This window comes from Dipodomys spectabilis, unplaced genomic scaffold (assembly GCF_019054845.1).
Source record: "Dipodomys spectabilis isolate Male_0828 unplaced genomic scaffold, ASM1905484v1 ptg000155l, whole genome shotgun sequence".
NCBI lineage: Eukaryota > Metazoa > Chordata > Mammalia > Rodentia > Heteromyidae > Dipodomys > Dipodomys spectabilis.
This window is the reverse complement of record NW_024870832.1, coordinates 1,853,461-1,880,155: the sequence shown is the minus strand read 5'-3', so window position 1 is coordinate 1,880,155 and position 26,695 is coordinate 1,853,461.

Genomic DNA, 26,695 nt, shown 5'->3' with positions numbered 1-26,695 from the left:
GAGGTAGAGTTATAGGAGGATGGGGTACTTAGGGTGGCTTGAGTGAAGTCAGCACAAGACCATATATGAAAAGCAAGCTGAAAAAGAAAAAAATTGATTGGGGGCATGCTGGCTCAACTGGTACCATATTTGCCTAGTAAGTGTAAGGCCCTCAGTTTAATCCTCAGTTCCATGAAAAAGATAAAAAGAATAGAATCTTAGTCCATATGGTTATGGTTTAACAAAATTCTTGAAGCTGTACACTTCATAAGGAATAAAAGGTCTATTTCAATCACAATAGTAGTGGCTGGAAAGTCTAAATTGCATGGTAGCACATGGGACAAGGTCCCCTTGGTGAATCATATCACAGAAGATCTTGGCATCATAGCATGTGCTAGAATGACAGGGAGTAAGGGGCATAGGTTGCTTTCAAAAACTGTTAACAGTGATAATGTTAGTCCCTAGAGAGTTGATGAGATTTTATTAATCCATTTATGACTGAAATCTCTCTTAAAAGTTCCACCTCCTGACATGGCTACACTGAGAAATTAAACTTCCGTGTATGCTTTCATGGTGATAAACCATTACCACGCTTCTGACAGAGGCAGGTGAGTCTATTGGAAGCCAAGGACATTCATACAATTAGGCACCTGGGACAACTGCTTTGATCTCATTGATTCTGATATTTGCTGTATTTGGGGCCATTAACAGCCAGGATCCATAGAGTCCATGTCTGTTCCATGTGCCAGCTTCAGTTATACTGACTGTGATATAAACTGCTAGACAATAGGGAGAGCAAGGATGGAGGTGGGCACAAAAATGGAGGTTTGACATTCTTCATGACAATTAACATTAATAGATTTATGTAGGTAAATCATTAGAAAGCTCAATGTCATTACACAATACTTACATGGAGCCATGTAATAACTACTACATAACCCGGAATGATACCTTGTAGAGCAGCCTGTTTACACAAAATACAGACACTCCTATGAACACAAAAGGTGGAAAAAACCCAAGTTCTGGCCTACAAAATTAATGATCAACCTCAGAGTCAAAGCAGATACCCTAATAACATTACTGGATGGAATAGGAGAAACCCTAGGTCTCCTTGGCATAGGCAGAAATTTTCTTAATAGAGAACTAGAAACACAACAAATCAAAGAACGGTTGCACAAATGGGAGTGCATGAAAGTGCAGAGCTTCTGCATGACATAGGACATAGCTAGCAAAATCAATAAAAAGCCCATGGGTTAGGAGAAGATCTTCACTAGCCATACAACAGACAAGGGTCTCATATCTAAAATACCCCTGGAACTCAAAAAACTAAATCCTCCAACAAAAAATTATCAAAGAAAGAACTGCCTGATAAAATAAGTGGGCTAAAGACGTAAAGAGAAATTTCTCAGAAGAGGAAATAACAATGGCCAATACAGACATGAAGAAATGCTCAACTTCTCTAGCCATAAAAGTAATGCAAATCAAAACCACATTGAGATTCAACTTTCCCTGGTGAGAATGGCTATAAATAAGAAAGTTAATAGCAACAGATGCTGTAGGGGATGTGGCCAAAAGGGAAGTCTACTGCATTGTTGGTGGGAGTGTAAAACTTGTTCAGCCACTTTATAAAGCAGTATGGAGGTTCCTCAAAAGACTCCACATAGAGTTCTCCTATGACCCAGCAATCCGACTTTCAGGCATTTACACAAATGATCACTAACAAGGCCATACTAAAGCTACCAGCAAAATGCTGTTTATTGCAGTATTATTTACCATAGATAAAATATGGAACAACCCCGATGGCCCTAAGTAGATGAATGGATCAAGAAAGGTGATTATATATATATATATATATATATAATATATATATATATATATAGAGAGAGAGAGATGTATCTATATCTATCTATCTATCTATCTATCTATTTATCTATCTATCTATCTATCTATCTATCTATCTATCTATCTATCTATCTATCTATCTATCTATCTATCTATCTATCTATCTAATGGAATTCTATGTCTCTATTAGAAAGAATGATATCGTCCAATTTGTTAGGAAATGGAAATACTTGGAAAAATTATATTAAATCAAGTAAGGCATGCCCAAAGAAATATAGGTCCCATGGTTTCCCTTATTTGCCATAACTAGTATATGCCTAGGACAAGCAGAAAAGGTCAAAAGCTATGTACAAGTGACCAGATAAGATGAAGTTAAGTGAAATGAACACCAAGATAGGGACACAAGTGGTTTTTCCTTTCTTGTTGTTGTTTCTAATTTATTTATACGGTACTATGTGATTTCTGGTTACTTTATATGATCCTCCCAGAAGGTAAAACCCCTGTTTTCACTGTATTTGATTCTGGTGCCCTGCATCTTGTATATACATTTCTATAATTTGGGGAGGGTAAGGGAAAACAGAAAATGTTTAAATAGGCATACAGGTTGACCCATTGTAAAAATGTGATATACAAGACACTACATTAAAAACGATCTTTGCATCTTTGGAGGCGAGTGGAGTTGTTGTGTAGGTGGAAGGGAAGGGAAGGTAGGGGAAAAACAAAGGAGGAGGCTACAATGCTTGACAGGAAATGTACTCATGACCTTGTTCATTTAACTGTAACCCCTCTGTACAGTATTTTTACAATAAAAGACTTACAAAAACTAATGTAATGTATGGTTGTGGGCCAGTATTAGACTTGAACATATGGGCAGTCCACTTACTTTAACATTTCCAAATGGGATCTATATCTGTCTTTAATTTTTTATTAATCTTTTTTCATGGAAAATCGAATAACACTGTCCTCTAATTTTTTTGCAGTATGTTTTCTATTGTGAAAATACTGTACATAGGGGTTACAATTACATGGGCAAGATAATGAGTACATTTCTTATCAAGCATTGTAGCCTCCTCCTCCTCCTTTGTTTCCCCTTCCCATCCTATTCTCCGCCCCCCCAATCCTCCTACCCCCCCCCCCCCCCCCCCCCGCCTAACAAAGTTGTAAAGTTCATCTTCGACATAAAGACTTGTACGTCTCATTGTTGCAATGGGTTCACCTGTATACCTATGTAAACGATTTGTTTTTCCCCTCCCCCTCCACAAATTATACCAACATCAAATACAGTGAAAGCGGAGATTATACCGTGGGGGAAGGACATAAAAAGCAACGAAGAAATAGTCTTATAAATGTGTTAGAGACAATAGCATGAAAGAGAAAAAAAAACATTTGAATACATATCTTATGGTTCATTTCCCTAACATCAACTTATCTGACCTTTTCTGCTTGACTCAGACATGTACTAGTTATTGCAAATAAGGGAAACCATGGGACCTATGTATCTTTGTGCCTGGCTTAATTCCCTTAATATAATTTTTCCAAGTCTTTCCATTTCCTAACAAATGGGGCAATGTCATTCTTTTTGATGGAGGCATAGAATTCCATTGTGTATATATACTACATTTTCTTGATGCATTCATCTACTGAGGGGCATCTGGGTTGGTTCCATATCTTAGCTGTGGTAAATAATGCTGCAATAATCATAGTTGTGCTGGTAGCTTTGGTGTGGTCTTGTTTGAATATTTGGATAAATGCCCAAAAATGGGATTGCTGGGTCATAGGGGAGCTCTATGTGGATTCTTTTGAGGAACCTCCATATTACTTTCCAAAGTGGTTGAACAAGTTAACACTCCCACCAACAATGCAGTAAAGTTCCCTTCTGTCCACATCCCCTCCAGCATCTGTTGTTGTTACAGTTCTTGATTATAGCCATTCTAACTGGGGTGAGGTGGTATCTCAATGTCGTTTTGATATGCATTTCTTTTATGGCTAGAGAGGCTGAGCATTTCTTCATGTGTCTATTGGCCATCCTTCTTTCCCCTTCAGAGAAGTTTCTCTATAAGTCTTATCCCACTTATTTATTGGGCAATTTTTTTTGAAAATTTGTTGTTGGGAGATTTAATTTTTTGAGTTACAGGTATATTTTAGATATATGACCATTGTCAGGCTAGTGAAGATCTTCTCCCAATCTGTGGGTTTTCTATTGATATTGCTATGTCCTTTGCCATGTAGAAGCTCTGCAATTTCATGCAATCCCATTTGTCCAACCTTGCTTTGATTCCATGGGTTTCTCGGTTTCTATTAAGAAATTTCGACCTGTCCCCAGGAGACCCAGAATTTCTCCGATTCCATCTTGTAATGTTTTCAGTGTCTGCTTTGACTCCGAGGTCTTTGGTCCGTTTGGAGTTGATTCTGGTACAGGGTGATATATATGGATCTTGCTTTAGTTTTCTACAAGTAGTTAACCAAGTTTGCCAGCACCATTTACTGAAGACGCTGTCTTTCTTCGATTATATTTTTTTAGTTCCTTGATCGAAGATTAGATGGCTATAGGTCTGTAGGTTCATTTCTGGGTTTTCAATTCTATTCCATTGGTCCTGAGGTCTGTTCTTGTGCCAGTACCAAGCTGTTTTGATTACCATGGCTTTATACTAGAGTTTGAAATTTGGTATTGATATTCTGCCAGCACTATTCTTTCTGTTGAGGAGCGTTTTTGCTATTCGAGGTCTTTTATTGTTCCATATGAATTATTGCATTGCCTATTCTATTAACTTGAAGAATGATTGTGGAATATTGATAGGTTTTGCATTGAATTTGTAGATAGCCTTGGGAAGTATTGCCATTTTCACGATATTGATCTTTCCAATCCAGGAGTACGGGATTTTTTGTCACTTTCTAAGTTCTGTTTTGATTTCCTTTTTCAAGTTTTTAAATTTTTCATCTCCGATGTCCTTCACTACTTTGGATAACTTAATTCCTGGGTATTTTATTTTTTTCTGGGGCTATTAGGAATGGAGCTGCTTTCCTAATTTCAGCTACCCTTTTTTCATTGTTGGAATGCATTGATTTTTGAGGGTTAATTTTATACCCTGCTACATTGCCAAAGTTTTGAATCAGCTTGAGTAATTTGGGAGTTAGGTCTATGGGATTATTGAAATAGAAGATCATGTCATCTACAAAGAGGGAAAGTTTTACTTCTTCTTTCCCTATTTGGATCCCTTTTATGTTTGCATATTGACTTATTGGTGTAGTTAGGCGTTCTAATACTAGATTGAAAAGAAGTGGAGAGAGTGGACATCCTTGTCTCGTTTCTGAGTTAAGAGGAAATGACTTAAGTTTTTCACCATTAAGTATAATGCTGGCTGTATGTTTGTCATAAAGGGTGTTGGATGTTGTCAAATGCTTTTGCTGCATTTATTGAGGTAACTATGTGGTTCTTATCCTTGCTCCTGTTGATGTGATGAATTATATTAATTGATTTGGGTATATTGAACCAGCATTGCATCCCTGAAATCAATCCTGTTTGATCATGGTGTATAATTTTTTGGAAGAATTGTTAAAGTTGATTAGCCAAAAGTTTGTAGAGAAGTTTTGCATCAATATTCCTCAAAGAAATGGGTCTATAGTTCTGTTTCTTTGATGAGCTCCTGCCTGGTATTGATAGCTTCATAGAATGTGTTTGGTAGTGAACTTTCTCTTCCAATTTCATTGAAGAGTTGGAGGAGTATTGGTGTGAGCTCTGCTTTGACGGCCTTGTAGAATTCGGCTGTAAAAGCAACTGGTCCTGGGCTTTTCTTACATGGGAAGTCTCTTATTGCTGTTTCTATTTCAATGCTTGATATGGGCCTGTTAAGCTGGTTTAACACATCTTAGTTTAGTTTTGGAATGTCAATATTTGCTAGGAATGGTCCATTTCTGCCAAGTTCTCAAACATTAGCATAAAGTTTTGAGAAGTATTCCCTTATAATGTTTTGAATCTTGGTTGTTCCTATTGTGATGTTTGCATTCTCATCTCTGAGTTTATTTATTTAGGTGTGTTCCCTTCTTTTTCTGATAAGATTTGCTAAGGGTCTGTCAATTTTTTTTAATGTTTTCGAAGAACCAACTCTTAATTTTGTTGATTCTTTTTATGTTTTTTTTGGATTCTAATTCATTTAATTCTGATTTAATTTTAACTATTTATTTCCATCTACTGGATATGGGTTTCTCTTGCTGTTCTTTTTCAAGGAGGCTCAGATGTCTCATTAAATTGTTGGTTGCAGATCTCTCCAATTTGTCAATGTAGGAACTCAGAGTTATAAAACTGGCCTCTGAGTACTGCCTTTGCTGTGTCCCAGAGGAGCTGGTAAATTATGTGTTCATTTTTGTTGAATGGCATGAACATTTGAATTTCCTTTCTAATCTCTTCCATGATCCACTGGTCATTCAAGAGTGTGTTGTTCAGCCTCCAGGTGTTACAGGATTTTCTTTGGTGGCTTTTATTGTTGAGTTCTAATTTAATTCCATTGTGGTCTGAGAAAATGCAAGGTATAGCTTCAATGTTTCTGAATTTGGACAAATTTGCTTTGTGGCCTAAAATGTGGTCTATTTTGGAAAATGTTCCATGTGCTGCTGAGAAAAACGTGTATTCTGACGCTGCGGGGTAAAATATTTGGTAGATGTCTGTTAAATCTAATTGATTTATGCAATTGCTTAGCTCTGCGGTTTCTCTGTTGAGTTTTTTCTAAGTTGATCTATCTAGTGGAGAAAGTGGTGTGTTAAAATCCCCCAAAATTAATTTCTTTGGATCTATGTGGGATTTGAGGGAAAGTAGTGCTTCTTGCATGAATTTGGGTGCTCCGTTGTTTGATGAATGGATATTTAGAATTGTAATATCCTCCTGAAAGAGAGATCACTTAATTAGTATGGAGCGACCTTCTTTATCTCTTCTCACTAATTTTAATTTGAAGTCCATTTTATTTGATATTAGAATTGCAACTCCTGCCTGTTTATGGGGGCCGTTTGGTTGGTAGATTTTGTTCCAGCCTTTCACATTGAAAATGTATTTGTTTTTATGGGCAAGATGTGACTCCTGAAGGCAGCAGATAGAAGGATCTTGCTTTTTAATCCAACTAGACAGTCTATGTCGCTTAATTGGAGAGTTAAGTCCGTTAATGTTGAGAGATAGTACTGAGAGGTATTTGGGAGTTCCTGACATTTTATCCACCTTCTTGGGGGCTGCAACAACTATGTTCTTCCTATGATTGTTGGATTCTCAGTTTGGTTGCAGTTTCTTGTCCTTTATTGTGGTCTTGATGGTTTTCTAGCTGTAGGACATATTTAAGAATATTTTGTAGGGTTCGTTTGGTGGAGGTATATTGTTTCAACTTTTCTTTGCTATGGAAGATTTTATTTGACCTGTGGTTATGCAGGAATGGTTAGCTGGGTACAGAATTCTTTGTTAATAGTTGTTCGTTTTTAGGGCTTGGTATATGTCATTCCAGGCTCTTCTTGCTTTAATTGTCTCCTCTGAGAAATCTGAAGTGTTTCTAATTGGTTTCCCTTTGTAGGTGATTGATCTTTTCTCCTTGACAGCTTTAAGGATCTTTTCCTTGGTCTGAATTGATCCAGTTTGGATTGTAATGTCACAGTGCATGTCCTTTTCTGGTCTGGTTTGTTTGGAGTTCTAAAAGCTTCTTGTATCTGAACAGACCTATCTTTTTGCATGTTTGGGAAGTTCACTGCTAGGATCCTGCTAAACAAATTTCCTAGACCATTAACTTCTGTCTCTAGGTGTTCCTCTACACCCATTATCCTCAGATTAGGCCTTCTGATGGTGTCTTCCAAGTGTTGAATAGATGTATCGTATTTCATGGAGTTGCCTTGTATGGTTGCTTGGTCTTTCTCTATAATATCTAGGCTGTATTCAATCCCCGAGATTCGATCTTCTTCATGGTATAACCTGCTGTCAAACTTTCTACTTTTTTTTTTTTAATTTCTTTTCTTCCTACTTGGTCATCCTTGATGGCTTCAAATACTTTGTTTGAACTTTGTTTTAGATCTTGTATGAACTTCTTTAATTCCTTAATTTGATGTTCAGTTTTTATTCTCAAATCACTAAGTTGATTGGTTATGGTTTTCTTGGACTCCCATTTCTTCTGTTGTGTTCCATTCAGCATTCCCTTCGTGGTCTCTCTGATTTCTTTCAGTTTTCTGTTTATCGATTCCATGAATGTATTTGGTTATCCTTCTGTATTCTCATCTTGCTCTCTCAATTCCTCTATTACTCTGATTAGCTTCCTCACATTCACACAATTCCTGTAGTTCTCTTTGAGTGTTTTCAGCCTGCTCACACCATTCCTGACATTCTCTATGACTGATCTCAATCTGCTTATGCCATTCCTTTATTTCTGTTTTACTTCTCAAGCTGCTCATGCAATTCCTGTATCAGTCTTTAAGTACCTTCCTCACGCTCATGATATTCCTGCATTGACCTTTGTTTTACCTTCTCTCTCTCCCTATCACGCTCATATGGAGTCCTTTGCAGGTTTTCAATATTTTCATTTACCATGTTTCCCAGTAGTGCTTGTAGAGCTTTTGGGAACTCTCCTCTGGATTATTCATTATCTGCTCTGTCCCCTGATTTTCATGAGTGGGAGTTGAGATACCTGAACTTGCCATTTTTCTTGTGTTTTTCCAGGTTGCTCTGCCCATTTAGGATGAAAGTAACACATTTTGTGCTAGAAAACTATTTTAAGGCAAGCATCAACCAAAGTCTGTAGTTGCACAATCAAAAGTCTGCAGATACAATCTAGTTCAACAGATATATCTATTCAACATCAAGCAACTATGTATTAATGGGCTAAAAATCGAAAGAAGAATTTGGCAAACAGAAATTATTAGGTTTAGGGAGAGATGTGGGTAAAAATAGGAATATAGGGATGTGGAAAGGCAGAGGGAGAGTTAACTAAGTCCTAATCTCAAAGCGGGAAATAGGTTGGATAGAATGATAGTAGAGAGAGAGAAAAAGGAATAAAGAGAAAGAAAAAAGACAAGAAAAAAATAGAAAAAGAAAAGTTATAAATAAAAAGTGCAACACTTTAAAATTATGCAAAATGAGAATGTAATATTCAGAGAAGAACATGAATAGAATAAGTGAAGGGGAGGTAGAGAAAGGAGATGTGAACAACTTAAAAATAAAAATGCTTAAAATATTATATAGGTATAAAAGATAGTCTTGTTATTAAGGAATTTAAGTCTAAGAGGTTTTAAATTGAGTAATAAATTTGTGGATTAATTGTGTTCACAATGGGGCTAAGGTCTAATAATCGATTCCGAGTATATCTGAGGATGAGCAGAACAGCAATTAAGTCAAGCAAAAAAAGAACAAAAGAGAAGAAAAGGTGAAAAGAATGAGAAAGAAAAAGGATCAAAAGGCCAGTAGAGCTAAACAAAATACAATTTGAAAAAAGAAAAAAAATTATAAGAGGAAGAAAAAAAAGTTAATAGAAAAAAAATTTTAATCTTAAAAATTAAAAATTAAAAAAATTTGGAAAAAATTTTTATAAAAGGTACAAAAAAAGAGTTCTTTGATTTTTTTGGGTGGATGGGAAGATCTTGTATCTCACTTGTGTCCATAACCAGTGTCTTGTTGGAGTCTCTGGTCTGCTTATGGTGTTTGATTTTCCTGTGGCTTGGATGGTTTCTCAAGTCAGTTTGTTTGAGCAGGCAGAAAAATGCTCTGCTTTACCCAGGATTTTGTGATCTTCCTCCCAGGCTAGTTCAATGGGAGGGAGATCTGCTTTGAGTATCACAAAAGAGGGAGATGGCCATTTCCTCTAGTTTGGAGATGCTGTGATGAGGCTAGGTTCTGGGTAGAGTTGAGGCCTTTCAGAAAACAACAGCTTTTCCCTGAGTATCTAGCTCCTGAGAAACTCACAGAGCCCAGCTTGGAGCCATTCTCAGAGTTTTTGTTTACTGAATTTCAATTGATTGTCAAGGCTGCTTAAGGGAGGGGCATCCTCTGGCTCTGTTTACCCGGTGAAGAAAGCTACTCCTGGGGCTGGCGGCCTGGGCTGGGTGACTTTTCCCTTGGTGGAGCTGAGCCTCGCAGGTCAGGTTAGGTTCCTTTGACCTGCTAAATGACTCTTGTTTTCTTACAAGGCCTGTGTTTGTGCTAGCTGCTCAGCCAGGCTTTTGTCACTATCAAAAATGGAGATCTTCTGTAGTGGCGGGGGAGGGGTGGCCTTCCTTCTTTTGCTCCCTGAGAAGGAGTGAAGATGGCAGGCTTCTACTCATTCTATAGTCTTGGTTCCTGGGTCCTCTCTGGTCTGGGAACTGCATGATGAAGGTGTCTACTCCTTGTCAGTTCTTGCTGGTGTTGAGTAGAATCTGTTCGCCCGCCACATCTGGTGCCTTTGTACGGGACTCTCTGTGTTGCCGGTATGGTGGCAACAGCCACCGCTGCTGCTGCTGCTGCAACCGTGGCTGCAGGCAAGTGCTCAGATCTCTCTCTTTGCCTTGATTTTTCCTCTTTCGCCTAACTCTCTGTCCTGTGATGCCACACTTGGTGTGATTCTCTGGCTTAGGACTGTTCACTGGAACACTAAAACTGCTTTCTATACGAGAGCTTGTTTAGCCTCCAGCTTCTCCTCAGCCATCTTCCAGGAACACCTCCCGTAATTTTTGTATAAAATAAATTTTGGAAATTTTACACTGAGTTAAGTGTTTTATGTTACATTCATCATTCTATTATCTTCAAGTTTTTAGTATTTCTTGGAAGTTAAAGACAGACTCTCTGCTGCATTTATTAGGAAATATTTTGCATGGTCCTGTTCTAAAATCTTAGTTCCGAAGGAGGCTCAGATGAGGAGAATGTTGGCTTGAAGCAAAAGCAGAGAATTGAATGAAACTGCATCTCCAAAATTATGTATATTTATTAACATATAATTATATATATTATATTTAATATGTAATATTTTTGTGAGATATATACATATATACATACTATATATCTGCAGGAGATGGGCACACTGAAACAAAAGAAGGCACTGATTTAATTCTGCACTTTTTTTAATAAAAAAATAGATGACCATGATTTCATTTAATATCCTGTCCAATATCATTTTGTTTATATCAGGCAGGCTGTACCTCATGTCACACATGAGTGCAAGAATAATAAGTGTTAGTGCATTACATAATGGCTCATTAGGACATAGGAAACATTCCTCAACTTAGCTGAGCCAATGTCCATTGTTTTTTGGCTGTGGGGCCTGAACTCTGGGCCTGGACACTGTCCCTCAGCTCTTCAGCACAAGGCTAGTGCTCTACCTCTTGAGCCACAGCACCACTTCCAGCTTTTTTTGCTTATGTGGTGCTGAGGAATCAAACCCAGGGTCTCATGCATGCAAGGCAAGCACTCTACCACTGAGCTACCTTCACAACCCCCAATGTCCATGTTTTGTTCTATACTGTGCCTCTGTTTGGGTATGCAGTTTACAGTTTCAAGATGATATTTTGTTCTTTTGGGTACAGATGAATGTAGAAATGCATGTGACCTCCAAGACAATTATCTGTATCTGGATAAATTTCATATATTCAAATGGGAAATTTGCCATCCCCATAGAGTATGAATGAGACTCCCAAGAACCAGATGTCTACTTTGCAGCCATTATAATTTTCATGCAGAAATATTTTATAGGGACAAAATTAAGGTACCATGTATGTCCTTCAGCAACTTACCCTAGGGAAATCATTAAGCTCATGACAAAGTCATTGACCTTCACATTGCCTTTGTCATCCAACACGATGTTATTGGGTTAATGTCTCAATGTTCATTTCTATATTCGTTAAAGTAATGCACAGTCCTCACAATCTGTCTAAACAATCTTCTGACTTCATTCTTGAATAGGTGGTATGATTTTCACATTTCTCGCAGGAGGTCTCTGGATGGCCAGTTCCACTGCCAGGTATTGGTGCTCTTCCTTCTCCCTCACCTGGAATGACCTGATCATGTGTGGGTGATGTGAAAATCATAATAATATCCATCTCATTTCAAAGGTTTTGTCGGTTCTGGGGCTTGAAATTTGGGCCTGGGCACTGTCGCTGAGCTCTTCAGTTAAAGGCTAGTGCTCTACCACTTGAGACACAGCATCACTTCTAGCTTTTTCTGTTCATGTGGTGCTGAGAAATTGAACTCAGGGCCTCATGCATGAAAGGCAACATCTAACACTGAGCTACCTTCACAGCCTGTCAGTCTCATTTTTGATCTGACAATGTTGAACTCTCCCTTCAGGATTATTTTCACTACCATCTTAGTGTCTATGAGGTGGTGCTAGGCCAACTTTACATATCCATAACTACCATAGTCAATGATCTCCTCCTTCACACTGTATTGTTCAGGGAAAATCTCCTCCTGCATAGCCAATGATCTCCTTCATACTGTCTTGTTCAGTGAAAATCTCCTTCTCTGAAGATCTGGAGGATAATTCACTGTGTTCTCCCATCTTTTTGCTAGGACGGCAAGGAGTAAATCTACCTAAACTTAGCTAAGAAAATAAAAAAAAAACAGAGCAATAATGAAAAGAAAATACCCAAACCCCAACAAAACTTAGCCCCCCTCCAAAAAAAACCACTCAAAATTGTCAACATAGGACTGAATCTAGAAGGTTAAGAGGAACACCCAGCACTGTAATGGACCTTAGAGACCACTCAGAATGGCTGCAATGGACCAATCACAGCTTGGCATGAACCGACTGGAGGACTGTTGACAATATTTCCACATGGATGCGAGGTGCACAGAGTGATGCCATTGCTGCTGCCATGGTAGTGTTGCAGGAACTTCAAGTCCATCAGAAAGTGCGTTCTGTTCTTGGTGGCTTCCAGGTCCTAGTGTTTGCTACCAAATATTTTGTCCTTGAGTACTATCCATGTCCTCATGTCTGCTTCTGCTAGAACCCTAGCCATGTGCAAGTGACAAATATACACCAACCAGTGGCTTCCATTCACCATTTGTGCATGTCTTGGAATTTTCTCCAACAATCTAAAAACAAAGTGGATTCTCATATGTTTCTAGGTGCAGGAGGCACATGACAAAGAGTCCAATTGGAAATTTTCCCTAGAGTGGATCCATATTTTTTTAACTTGACAAGAACGAGAAAACTCAAAGAAGTAGTTAAGGCACAGCAGGTGTCCCTATTTGTTGAATTATAACTCCTTTGAACAACTGCTTAACATAAGCTTAAAGTCTTTATTAGTTATGGAGTTTATTTATTGTTGGCACCATACAATAGATCATTTCTGGTCTTTAAAAAGTTATAATATCCATATGCACTTTGGTGTTTTCTAAATGGAATCCAAGATGTGTCCCATAGCTCTTGAGTAGAACTAAAACAATATCACACTCAACAATTGCATGTGGTTGAAAGAAGGCAGGGAGTATCAGCCTACTGTATAGTGTCTATTGCCAGGATGAATCCCCTGTAGAAATACTTGTTTTCCTTTTCAATATTTACTAATAAAACACATCCATGTATTAATGGCAATACATTACTACTTTAATACAAATTAGGCATCTTCTCTATTCAACTCAGTGAATTTTGACAATTTAATTATATAATGCTATCTCCTTATAAAGTCTATAAGTTGGCACTTTTGTCATTTCCATTAAAATGGGAAGAAATTAAAACCAACAAAGTTTTACTTATGTGGGTCATGAAAGTGGCTGTTTCATCACTTGGAATTTAAATCCAGTAGGATACTTCATGGCAACCATAATCTGAAAAGCTGCTCTAACTTTTGGCTTTTAAAGACCTCATCAATTTATTCAAGATATTCAATGATTTTTTCTTTAAATCTAGAATGACTGTTGTCAAAAGAATAGTGGTATCACTTCAGAATCATCTGATACTGTAGCAAAATGCCTTGTGCCATACATCTCCATGAAGTGGGTTATTAACATCTATAGGTGTGAGAGAATAGAGAGAATCATCATGTCTCATGATAGTTTCTTATCAAAGAGTTTATATCAGAATCCTTGAAATCTAAGACAGTGTGTTGATATGTTCAAAGTGAAGAACAAGTGCTGCAGTAGGGAAAATATGTAGTAGAACCCCTGCCCAGAAAATTGGACTCTCCTAGTGCCAAATTCATCAGTCTTCCTTTTGAGAAAGAGGTATAGATGTGTATTTGAATTCCATTGTGATTCTATAGCAAAATTCCTTAAGACCAGGTCCCAATAGCTTAGAGCAAGTGATTTGTACTCAACAGAAATTCCGAAGGACAAGATCTAGAACCTATAAAATTCAATGTACTGAGAGGTCAACTTCACCAGAGCTTTAATGTGCTCTCTTGTTGCATACTCACATGGTGGAAAGGCTAGAAACTTTCTAAAAGAAAAAAATACAGCTGATAGACTTCTTCCCACCATCCAGATAAAGTTTAATTTGTTTCAGATCTCTATTATTTCTTCTGTCATGTCCATCCTCCTCTTGTTTTTTAGCTGACTGGCCTAGAACACTTGAAACGCCAAAGAATGGATGTTTGGATTCCAAGTATATATCACCAAAATCATCTGCTGCTACTTCTTTTTTGGAAGTAAACCACTTACTTGTCCCAAATCATGTGCTTTATTGTCCTTTTTGTATAATTTTTTTTTAAAAATTTCTGGTCTGTTACGCATTTTGCAGCTGATTAACAAGGACCCTTCACAGATAATAGGCAAATACTCTACCACTAAGTTACAAATTGCCGGCATAGACTTTTTTATTTTTTATTTTTAAATAAGTTTTTTTATTGTTAAAATAATGTACAGAGGGGTTACAGTGCCATGAGCAAGGTAATGAGTACATTTCTTTTGCCTCCTCCTTTGTTTTATCCCTACCATCCCTTCCCTCCCATCTCCACAACTACGCTCCCCCACCACCACCTAAAGTGTAAAGTTTGTTTGAGATGTACAAGATTTTTTTTTATTTCTTTATTGTTTGACTTCATATTAAACTAACATACTGAAAACTTGTAAATATGTAAACCTGTAAACATTGTTGTATTTTTATGTAGACTACCATGCCATCTTGCTCACAAATTAAAGTATTTTCCTTCCATTGCAATCTCTTTCTCCTCCTCCTCCTCCTCCTCGTCCTTCCTCTTCCTCTTCCTCTTCCTCTTCCTCTTCCTCTTCCTCTTCTTCTTCTTCTTCTTCTTCTTCTTCTTCTTCTTCTTCTTCTTCTTCTTCTTCTTCTTCTTCTTCTTCTTCTTCTTCTCCTCCTTCTCCTTCTCCTTCTCCTTCTCCTTCTCCTTCTCCTTCTCCTTCTTCTTCTTCTTCTTCTTCTTCTTCTTCTTCTTCTTCTTCTTCTTCTTCTTCTTCTTCTTCTTCTTCTTCTTCTTCTTCTTCTCATTCTTCTTCTTCTCATTCTTCTTCTTCTCCTTCTCCTTTCTCTTTTTCAGTTAAAATATCAAATGTGTTGTCAAATTCCATCATTGATAACAAATTTCTCTCTTAATTGCATCAGAAATACCTCAGCTATTTTTTAAAAAAATATCATAGTTGCTTGATAGATATTCTACATAAGCTAAAGCTATTTTCCTTGTTTCAGAGTTTTCAGTAATATTAAAAATATTATTAAATGCTTCTGTGTCGGCATCTATTGAGATTATATGAGATTTCTTCTTTACTCAGTGTGATTAATTGCATTAGATTTTCTAAATTGTAACTATGTAAGTGGGGTTGCAACTTGGTGGTAGAATAACTTGATTACCATGTGTGAAGCCTGTGTTAAATCTTCAGGAAAACACACACACAGGAAAAGATGGAAAAAAATTAAATGTAAACTCCATTTTACTTCTCAAATATATTCTCTTTTGTTTAGGATTTTTTGCCTTTCTCTTCATAAGTAAAATTACTATAAATACATACTAATTTTGTCATGCAGCTTATGAAGTTAATTAGGAAGTTTTTCTACCTTTTTAAAAATTTCTGGAGCAGTCAAATAGATACATTGTGTGAGATGGCATATACCAATTATTCCAAGTAAGCGTGGCCTATCCCCACAAAAGAAAGAAAGGAAGGATGGAAGGAAGGAAGGAAGGAAGGAAGGAAGAAAGAAAGGAAGAAAGAAAAAAGAAAGAGAGAAAGGAGAGAAAGAACAAGAAAGAAAGGAAGAAAGAAAGAAAGAAAGAGAGAAAGAAAGAAAGAAAGAAAGAAAGAAAGAAAGAAAGAAAGAAAGAAAGAAAGAAAGAAAGAAAGAAAGAGAAAGAAAGAAAGACTGCTAACCAAACGAACTGAAAAACACCATTTAAGTAAAAAGGCTTGGGGCATTACTCAAGTAGTAAAGGACTTGTATACAATGGGCAATTTTCCAGGTTTGACACCTAACAATAGGGAAAAAAAAATTATTTTCCTTGACAAAATTTCCCAGGAAATATTTGGTCAGAATTGTTTTTTCCCCTTTTATTTTTTATTTCTTTTATTTCAGAGACATAGTTTTTCTATAATCTATATAACAACTTTCAATCCTCACAGTTTAGCTCCTAAGAGTTGAGATTACAAGCATATATTTTCACACCTGAACTTGTTGGCATTTTTTAACAATAAATTGTGTTAGATACGTATAGTATATAGAAAAGTTTAAATGTTGTAAACAGTTTGTATGTCCCCTCATTTCCCTGTTAATGGAGTGTAAAAGTACTATATGTTTGTAAAATAAAAAAAGCAACATTGGTCTATTGCTATTAATTTAATTGCAACCCTTTACTTTATTTTGCCAATTTTTGTACTACTTTCCTTTCCTTTTCTAGTATCTACTACTGTTGCTTTTCCCTCTGCCTTTCTCCTTTTTTCATGTTATCTACTGAGCTGTTCCATCAATGAGGAAAATTAAATGTAGGTTAAAAATCACCATTTACCAGGCACCAGTAACTCATGATTATAATCGAAGGTATTCAGGAAGCTGAGATCTGAGGATCACAGTCCAAAGCCAGCCTGGTCAAGAAAGTGGGAAACTCGTTAAAAAAAACCGAAGAGCTGGAATGTGGCTTATTGGTAATGTGCTTGCCTAGAATGCATGAAGGCCTGAGTTTGATTCCTCAGTGCCAATTAAACAGAAAAAGCTGGAATTAGCGGTATGGCTTAAGTGGTAGAGTGATCACTAGCTTTGAGCAAAAGACCCTCAGGGACAGTGTCCAAGCTCTGAGCTGAAGCCCCAGGACTTGCAAAACAAACAAAGATGTAGTTTCCCCATTGTTTTCTAGGTAGTGTTCCAATTCCATGGTGCACATTATCCTTACAGCAAAACCAATACAACACCACAATTTACAGTGCTCAGCATTCTCATGTGGTCATTAGCTACCATATTGTACACAGATTTACAGAGTTAAGGAAGAAATATAAAGAAAGTCACTAGAAATATAAAGGAAGTCACTATACAAGAATAATATAGGTTCTAGACTATGCTTTGACTAGATGTGTGGCTTAAAGAATTTGAAAAAATATTAGATTTTGATCTTTCTACCTGTAAAACTGGGGCAACCATACCTGTCCATCACTAGGATTGAATTATAGAAAGGATTGTTCCGAAAGTATAAGCCTTGCTAACTTTGGCTCCCACTGAACAGGAATATAGAGTTCACAATCAATAATGCCTGGACTCAAAGAGAGAATTCACAAATGGTATTGTATCAAACTAAGAAGTTTCTGCATGTCAAAGGATATCATTAGCAAACTAAAGAAAGCCTATGGAAGGACAGATCTTTGCCAGGTCTACTTCAGAATATACAAAGAGCTCAATGAATTATACTAGCAAAGAATTAAAAACCCAATTAAAAAATGGGCAAACAAGCCAAGTAGAGACTACTCGAAGGAAATACAATTGGCCAGTAGTCACATAAAAATGTTCAACATCTCTGGCTATAAAGTAAATGCAAACCAAAACACTTGAGATGAGCTGGGAAGGTGACTCTCTGGTAGAGTGCTGGCCTTGCAATCATGAGGCCCTGGGTTTGATTCTCAGCACCACATACACAGAAAAAGCTGGAAGTTGTTCTGTTGCTCAAGTGGTAGTGTTCTATCCTGGAGCTGAAGAGTTGAACGTCAGTACCTAGGCTTAGAGTTCAGGTCCCATGACCAAACAAAAACAACAACAACAACAACAATACACAGCCACATGAATTGCTGCTCTTTTTCCATCTCACTTTAGGGTGATCAAAAACCATTGTTGGTGGGAATGTAAACTTTTTCAACTACACTGAAAAAAAAAAAAACACAAAACAACTAGATCTACCTTGTGGTCCAGTACTACCTTTCTTGAACATTTATGCAAAAGACTAAATATCAGGATAAAGTAAGGCCACCTACACAACTATGTTCATTGTCAAGGTATAGATATAGCACAAATGCCTTCATTGGATGAATGGATCAAGAAAATATGGTATTTTTTGGATTTATTTATTTATTTTTAATTTAATTTAATTTATTTTTAATTTTTTTATTGTGAAAATACTGTACAGAGGGGTTACAATTCCATGGGCAAATAATGAGTACATTTCTTATCAAGCATTGTAGCCTCCTCCTTTGTTTCCCCTTCCCATTCCTTCCCATCCTCTCCCCGCCCTCCCACCCAATCCTCCCCGCTACTGCCACCCCCCACCACAAGTTGTAAAGTTCATTTTTTGACATAATGACTTGCACATCTCATTGTTGCAATGGGTCCAACTGTATCCCTATTTAAACGATTTGTTTTTCTCTTCCCCCTCCACAAATTATACCGACATCAAATAAAGTGAAAGCAAGTGTTATACTTTGGGGGAGGGACAGACAAAGCAACAAATAAATAATCTTATAAATGTGTTAGAAACAATCAATTGAAAGAAAAGTACATTTGAACACATACCTTAGTGTTGGTGGGAGTGTAAATTTGTTCAACCACTTTGGAAAGTAGTATGGAGGTTCCTCAAAATACTCCACATAGAGCTCCCCTATGACCCAGCAATCACACTTTGGGGCATTTACCCAAATGTTTACAAACAAGGCCACACTAAAGCTACAGCACGACTATGTTTATTGCAGCACTATTTACTATAGCTAAGATATGGAACCAAACCAGATGCCCCTCCGTAGATGAATGGATCAAGAATATGTGGAATATATACACAATGGAATCCTATACCTCCATCAGAAAGAATGACATTGCCCCATTTGTTAGGAAATAGAAAGGCTTGGAAAAAATTATATTAAGTGAAGTAGCCAGGCCCAAAGAAACATAGGTCCCACGATTTCCCTTATTTGCAATATCTAGTATATGTCTGAGTCAAGCAGGAAAGGTCAGATAAGGTGATGTTAGGGAAATGAACACAGAGTAATTTTTTCTCATCCATTAGAATATTGCATCATTTTTAAAGAAATGGGTGGACCTGGAAAAAATTTTGTGAAGTCATGGTGTATGTTTTCTCTCATATGTGGAAGCTCGGTCTATATGTAAACATATAGAGTGTTGTGTGCACATATACATATACATATATATATATATATATATACATATATATATATTTCATGAAGTACAATATATGTTGGAAAGAATTTAAATGGTGTAATCCTTTAGAAAATCTAACAGTACAATAAAATGTATATGAGGAAACTGACACTTGAAAAGCAGAAGGAGATGAATGAAATCACAATTTTCAACTCATACTCAATGAAACTAGAAAAATTGAGAAGAAGGAGTTGAGTTTCAGGGATGGGGGAGTTGATGAAAAAATGTCACTGATTAGTATTCATTGTACTTACAATTAAAAATGTAATTAAAATAATTATACCTGAGCCTACCACCTATGATTTCCGTATTCACACTTCTGAGTAGCCATCCCCCTTCTAAACAACCATGAACCAACTCATCTTACTTAGAAAGGGTACCACTTTGCTGTCTCTGTGAACCAAAGAATTGTAGGCAGATCAAATAAATGGTCTCCACATATGCCAAGCCATCAATATAAGGCCAGAAACCATGAAAATATTACAAGAAGTGGCAGAGGAAACACCATGACTCCTAGAACACAGCTCCAAAGTTTCTAACTAAAGATACAGAATCACAAGAAATCAAAGAAAAACTGATAAACGGGATTGCATGAAACTTACAAGTTTCTGTCTGGCAAAGAACATAAGATAAGTACAAAACCCACAGAATGGGTAAAGAATTTTGTGAGTTATTTATCAGACAAGGACCTAATAGGAAAAATATAAATAGAGCACAAAAGATTACCCCCAATAAACCCTCAAGTAACATCCCAATTGATAAATGAGGTAGTGCCCTAAAGACAGACTTCTCAGAGTAAGTACGAATGGCCAATCGACACATAAAGAAATGTTCAACATCTCTGAACATAAAGGAAATGTAAACCATTCAACACTGTAATTCCACTTCACTGCAGTAAGGATGGCTAATAAAAACATGTAAAAGTGATTAGTAAATAATGCTGTCATGGGTGTGGCCAAAAGGGAACTCTATCACTGCTGGTGAGAATGTAAATTGTTCAATCATTCTGGAGACTGAGATGTGAGTATTGTGGTTTGAAGTCAACTTTTGCAGAAAAGTCCATGTGTTTTTCATCTCCAATTGGCCACTAAAAAGACACAAGTAGAGCTGTGGTGCAAATGAGTAAAGTGTTAGCTTTCATTTCAAAATCTCAGGGACATTAACTACATCCTGCGTTGAAGGTCCAATATTAGCTCTGTGTGTGTGTGTGTGTGTGTGTGTGTGTGTGTGTGTGTGTGTGTGTGTGTGATGTGCGTGCGTGTGTGCGCTAGTGATTTTTTGACTGCATCAAATGTTTTGGTGTTTTTAAATTATTAAGAAACAAGGTTTAAATGTCCTGTGGTTTTTTTGAGTGTTTCTGTGTTTGTATGTAAGTGTCTATCTGGGGTAGTTGTGGGCTCAGGTGTGCACATCTGTATGTGCACTTACTTTTTATTATGCTTGTTCTCCACCTGTTTTAACACAATTGTCAGGCTTGAAAGGTGGACACTACTGTTTAATATTATGACAGTTTTCCAAGCATTTTTTTCAACAAATGATTATTTGAATTCTTTGCTTAAGGACAGAGAGGGAGGAGAAAGAGAAGGGGAGAAAAATTGGAGTTCTAAATCTAAGACTGAAACAGCCCATATTCCAGAACAATGCTGCAGAACTAGGTATAAGCTAGATTCAGTGTTGTGCCATCGGTCATCTAGCTGTAAGAAAGCCCACATTTGGCTACAGGTGTGTATTGTAGGAAAAAAGAAATTTCAGTAAAAACATTCAAATAATCTGTAACACTTACACAAGTTCTGGACATCACTTCCTCTTGGGCTGCTGCTGTGCAGGCCCAATATTTGATCTGAAGCGAAACCTGGAAATACAATAGTTAAAACCCAAAGTCAATTAAACTCTAAAAGGCCTGTGTAACTCCTTAGTCCTCATACCTGATACTGTGACTTAGTCGGAAAGGCAGAGGGCAGATTTCCAGCTATTGCAGACTTCTTCCTTAGTGAACAATGAGCTACCACCTTCAGTCATGTGGTTCCAGCACAGAATTGGCTCAGGTCTGTGAACCTGAGTATAGAAGTTTGAATCTCCATAGTGTGAATGAAAATTTGACCTCCTACTAAGATAGTAGTTTTGGGGACCATGGGTAGCTATGGGCAAGCCTGTCCTTCGTGCACATTTGTTTTAGATACAGGGATACATAACTAACTAGTAGCAGTGATCACCCCAGGGTAGAGCAAAAGTGAAATAGTAGAGGGAAAGAGATCAAATTCATGCCATCTTCCATTTTATATTGCTTGAATTAACATGTTCTTCATGTATTTTAGTAATTCATGAATAAAAATTACATGAGAATTTTAAATTGCCTCTTTGCTTCTGACAAAAATTAAAAATGAATTTAAATAGAAAGGCAGTATGGTAAGAGCAGGGAAGAGGAATGGAGCAATGATCATGGGCATCTCCTGAGTTCCAATCTGGAGGCTTTATTTACCAACATTGTGGAATAAAATGAAACTATGTAACAACACAGGCCTGCATACTTTCTTTCAGCAACAAGGCAGCCCTGTCTGCTTTCCTTAGGAACATGACAGCCCTGCCTGTCTTTCTTAATTTATGCTAGTGCCAAAGGGCTCAGTAGAACATGACTAAAGGAGGAAGTTAGAGCTGTCTTTGTATGATGAAAAAGAACAATCCATGGATATGTCTAGAAACTGAGAAAACCTCTGGAGCCTTGAACTGTTAGGCCTTTCAGGCACCGGTATTCCACAGAAACTAAACATTCAGAGAGAAAGCCAAGATGTGCTCTGAGTTATGTAGATTGCCATACTCAAAGAAAGACCTCCCAATGAATCAATCCTCCCTGCCTACACAGCCCTTCAGAGTGAGGCTCATGGAATAAAAGAAACACTAAACTTTTCTACCTGCCAGAAACCAGCCCAAACCCTGAGGGTACCAGGACAGCAGGGAGGGAGGACTCAGCCCTGTTGCAAACCAAGGATGAAGCTCAGAGGACCACATTTATTCTCATAATGTACTCAGACCTCCTAAAGCTCCACAAGCTTCCAGGAGGTGTCTGCAGCCCTTCAAAATGATCAAGCTGTGATGCCCAGCTCTAAAGCCCTAACTCTACATACAGTATTAGCATTATTTATTGACATACAAGCCAAGTAGGGCTCTCTGATAAATTTCCTAAAACCACTGGGCTCCATGCCAGCATCCAGTCATTTGTCTCCTGGTGACAATGCCTCTTGATCATTCAAGACAGAAGCAGCCATGACCTCAACTCCACCTGCCATGGGCAGTTCAGCAAAACTTACTCTTTTGCTACTCAGCGATTGGTTTAATTTTGTCATAACTTCATCAACACTGTCTCCTAATATCACTGCTTCCAAGGGGTGAACTGCCCCACCCAACCAAACAGTCAAACAATCTGGAGGTGTTCTCTTTGAGCAGTACAGACCAGCCTTTCCATGAGCCCATTTCCAGGGGCTCCCCTTCCCCCAGATGCCTTGAAAGGGGCATCTGCTCTCTCCAGCAGCAGGCCTGCCACTCTTCCCAGACCCACACTAACCAAAACAGCCTCTTGCCAGCTGGACATTTCATGTCCAAGTTGGAACAGCTGCTGTCTCCAAGTTCTATGGTTGAGAAGATGCTAGGCAGGTTCTTGTGCCAGTAGGTTGGGGACTCTGCACAGCCATCCAGCAAGGTTTCACCTACCAGCCTGCCCAGTGTGCAGCTGACCAACCCTGGTGTCTGCTTGGGCTCTGGCTTCCCTGGATCTGCAGTGTTAGGGAACCTTCAGATTCCCTCTGCCAGAGAAAGCATTTAATTGCTGACAAACAACACCAAATGATCCTGGTCCATCTACTGCAGTCTTTAGCAGTTTCCTCCCAACAGCATGGGACTCTCTGGTACAACCAGTTTCAGAGGGATATTTCTGGGTAGCAAGTAAATCTAGCTTTTCTTTTGGAAGCCAGCAGACTACTAATATAGGCTCATCATCTCCCCCCTGCCAACCTGGAAAAATTCTGCCCTTCCCAACTCCATTGCCCACCCTGTGTTTAGGGTCCTCCTAAGCTCAGCTTCTCCTACTGGACCTGCCCATTTATTCTGAAAAGTCCCCAGAGAAAACTGTGGCATCTGTTGTGCCCCAGAAGCCAGGCTACAGTGAGGCTTCTGCAGCCGTAAGCTTTGCTCCAAGCATAGCCACCAACAGGGGAACACCCCCAAGCTCCAGCGCAGACCTCCAATGGGTAAAAAAAAGAGGCTGTGCTTGTGCCGCCCACAGTCATCTTTCATCAGACCTGGAACAATGGATCTGTTAAGGCCACCCCAGTAGGTTCAGGGACTCTGACATCAAGACAGAGGCAGGCAGGTGCACCCATGCAGGCTGACTTTGGAGCAGCCCCTCTTCCAGGTGCAGGCCTGGTGGCCATTGAAGCAGAACATGACATTGCAAAAGATAACAGCATACACTAGAACATAAGCAATGGCCCTGTGCTCAGAAACCTGAGACAGTCAGGAAATCAGAGGGGGGGGGGGCTAGCTCTGCTTACTCTAACTCAGATGGAGTAGCTACGATCAATCTAAACTTCCTAACATAAATAATCACAAAACTGGGAGCTATGTGAAAATAAATATATATTTATAAATGTATGTATGATATAAATACGTAGGCATATATGTATATTCCATATACAATGTGAATATGTAATGTATGTATAATGTATAATGTTTATATGTATAATATAAACATTTATATTAATATTTATAATGTTTATATCTTTAATATAAACAGAGGAAAAAAGAAATACAGAATAATTGAAGGAATAATAACCAATACCTTCCCAATATTCATTGAAAGCATGAACCCTTCTATGCAGGAATCTACCTGCTCAAAAAGTCAATTAACATAATTATACAGTTCCACACTAAGACACATTCTAATTAAACAAAGACAGAAAACCTCCCAAAGAGCAGAGACACAACTTATCACACACAAGTGATCTTCAATGATATTATGACAAATTTCTCATCAGAAACTAGATTAACTAGTAGACAGCAAAGATAGCAAATTTAAAGTGCTAAAAGGACATATCTAAAACCTACCTTTCTAACAAGTACACTTCCTCCAAATGTAAGAGATGAGCTAAGTACCTACCAATGGCCCAGGCCTATAATCCTAACTACTCAGGAAGGTGAATTGTGAGGATGGTGGCTCAAAGCCAGCCTGGAACTTGTCCCTTTAAAGGAAGTTGTAGGACACAGCTGACATTGACAAGGAGAGAGGCCTTTGTGCAGTGCCATTGCTGGAAAAAGATATAGGATAAGGTGGTCATCAAGAATGGAGGCTATTAGCTAGTGTCTCCAGAGAAGCAATTTGGAAGAAGTAAGATGCAGTAGTTCTCTAGAAAATCAGAGGATTTTGACCACTGTCCTAGTGGTTTCAGAAATGCCATGCTAATGACCAGAGCAACCTCAAGCCCACCTGGAGTCCTTTGAGGCTTAAGAGTTAGTGTCAAGGCTGGCAGGCTATGATTGGTCCACTTTTCCTCTGACCTCAGACTCTGATTGGTCTATTTCCTCCATGATATCACTATGCCTGGTTCTGATTTCTCCATTGGGTGATGTCATGCAGGATATATAGGAAGCCACTGTGTTCCAACCTATGCCAGTTAATAGAGTTGGGAGTTCTTGCTTGTTGACACGCTTGACTGAATCAAAGCTAAATGAATTTTTTGGTTACAGGGTCTGGTTGTCGTTTGGATTTTGGTATTTCTTTTTACATTTTCTGGCTTTTACATTATTTTTTTTAGTTTATTTTAGGAAGATTTGCTACCTGCCATCAAAGCAGAATGATGAAAGAACACAAAGTATCATCCTCAAGCTCCTTGAAGGAGGAGATCATCAACCAATACCAGATAAAAGAGCTCATGACAAAGGTCCCTATGGACAAGTGAAACTGGCCCATCCCCACCTCACCGACAAGGATGTGGCATTCAAAATACTCTGGAAGTTAGAGTCCTCATCATCTGCTAAAAAATGAGGTGGACATTTTTAAGAAGGTATGGCAAAAACACATCATCAGGTTGTACCAGGATATGGAGAAGGAAGGGTATGTGTAATTCATCATGGAACTGGCCACTAGGTGATACCTCCTGGAGTGGATCTTAAAATCCTGCCACCTATATGAGGATGAAGCCAGGAGGCTTGTAACACAAAATTTAAGTGCTGTTCACACCAAAATAGAATCACACACCGAGACCTTAAGACTAACAACATCCTTTTGGACACCAAAGGCAATATCAAGGTCAGTGGATTTGTTGTAAGCATCTGGTTCACCCCTGGGCAGTTGTTAATGAATGTATGTGCAGCTGTGCTATTCCATTCCCCTGAAATGTTCCTGGAAGAAAGAAATGATGGCCGGTAACAGGTGGCTCAGGCCTGTAATCCTAGCTATTCAGGAGACTGAATCTGAGGATCACGGTTCAAAGCCAGCCCAGGCTGGCTCTACCCTCTGAACAGACTCATACTGATACCAAAGACTAATTTGAGGAGGAGATATAAGAGGATAAAGGTGGCTAGCAAAATAGCTACCACTCTTCTCAGAACAAGCTGCTGATTGTGGGCCCAGGAACAGAGCAGTTCCAGACAAAGGGGAGGAGAGCCCTAGAGATATAAAAGATAACCTAACTTGAATACCAGAAGGCTGTTATTGGGAGAGATTTCTAGGGTGTCTACTAAAAAAAAAAGAGTTGTAAGTGGTATCCACGAATGGAGATAAAAATACTGTTTGCCCAGGAATGCCCTCAGTCCAGCCCAGAAGACAGGTGCAACAACTGCCTTAGGTTGCCTCAAGAGGAATTCCAGCCAAGGGGCACCTAGTACTGCATTGATAAACTGACATTGTAGTTAATAAAGCATGTAATTTTTGTGCATTGTATCAGTTCCTTGCACATGCAAAACTGCTTTAATTACAATTGAACTACACCTTTTTCTTTAAAATGTAGTTTGATTTATTTTATTCTATGTTATTCTTTAACATACAGTCTCATTATGTAGCCAAGACTGATCTTAATTTCAAAATTCTACTGCCTAGTCTCCCAAGTGTTTGGATTACTGGTGTGTACCACCATGTCATACATCATACTATTATCTGCACCTTTCCTTATGTTTTAATACTTTATTTTATCCCTTGGCAGTACTGGGGTTTTGATTCAGAAGCTGGTACTTGGCAAGCAAGTGCTTTACCCCTTGAACCCTGCCCATAGTCTTTACTCTTCATTTTACTTGAGATGAGCTCTTATTGTATTATTTTGCTTCGATCATTATCAGACTGTGATTGTAATGTATTTTTCTGCTGGGAAGCTGACATCTACCTTAGATAG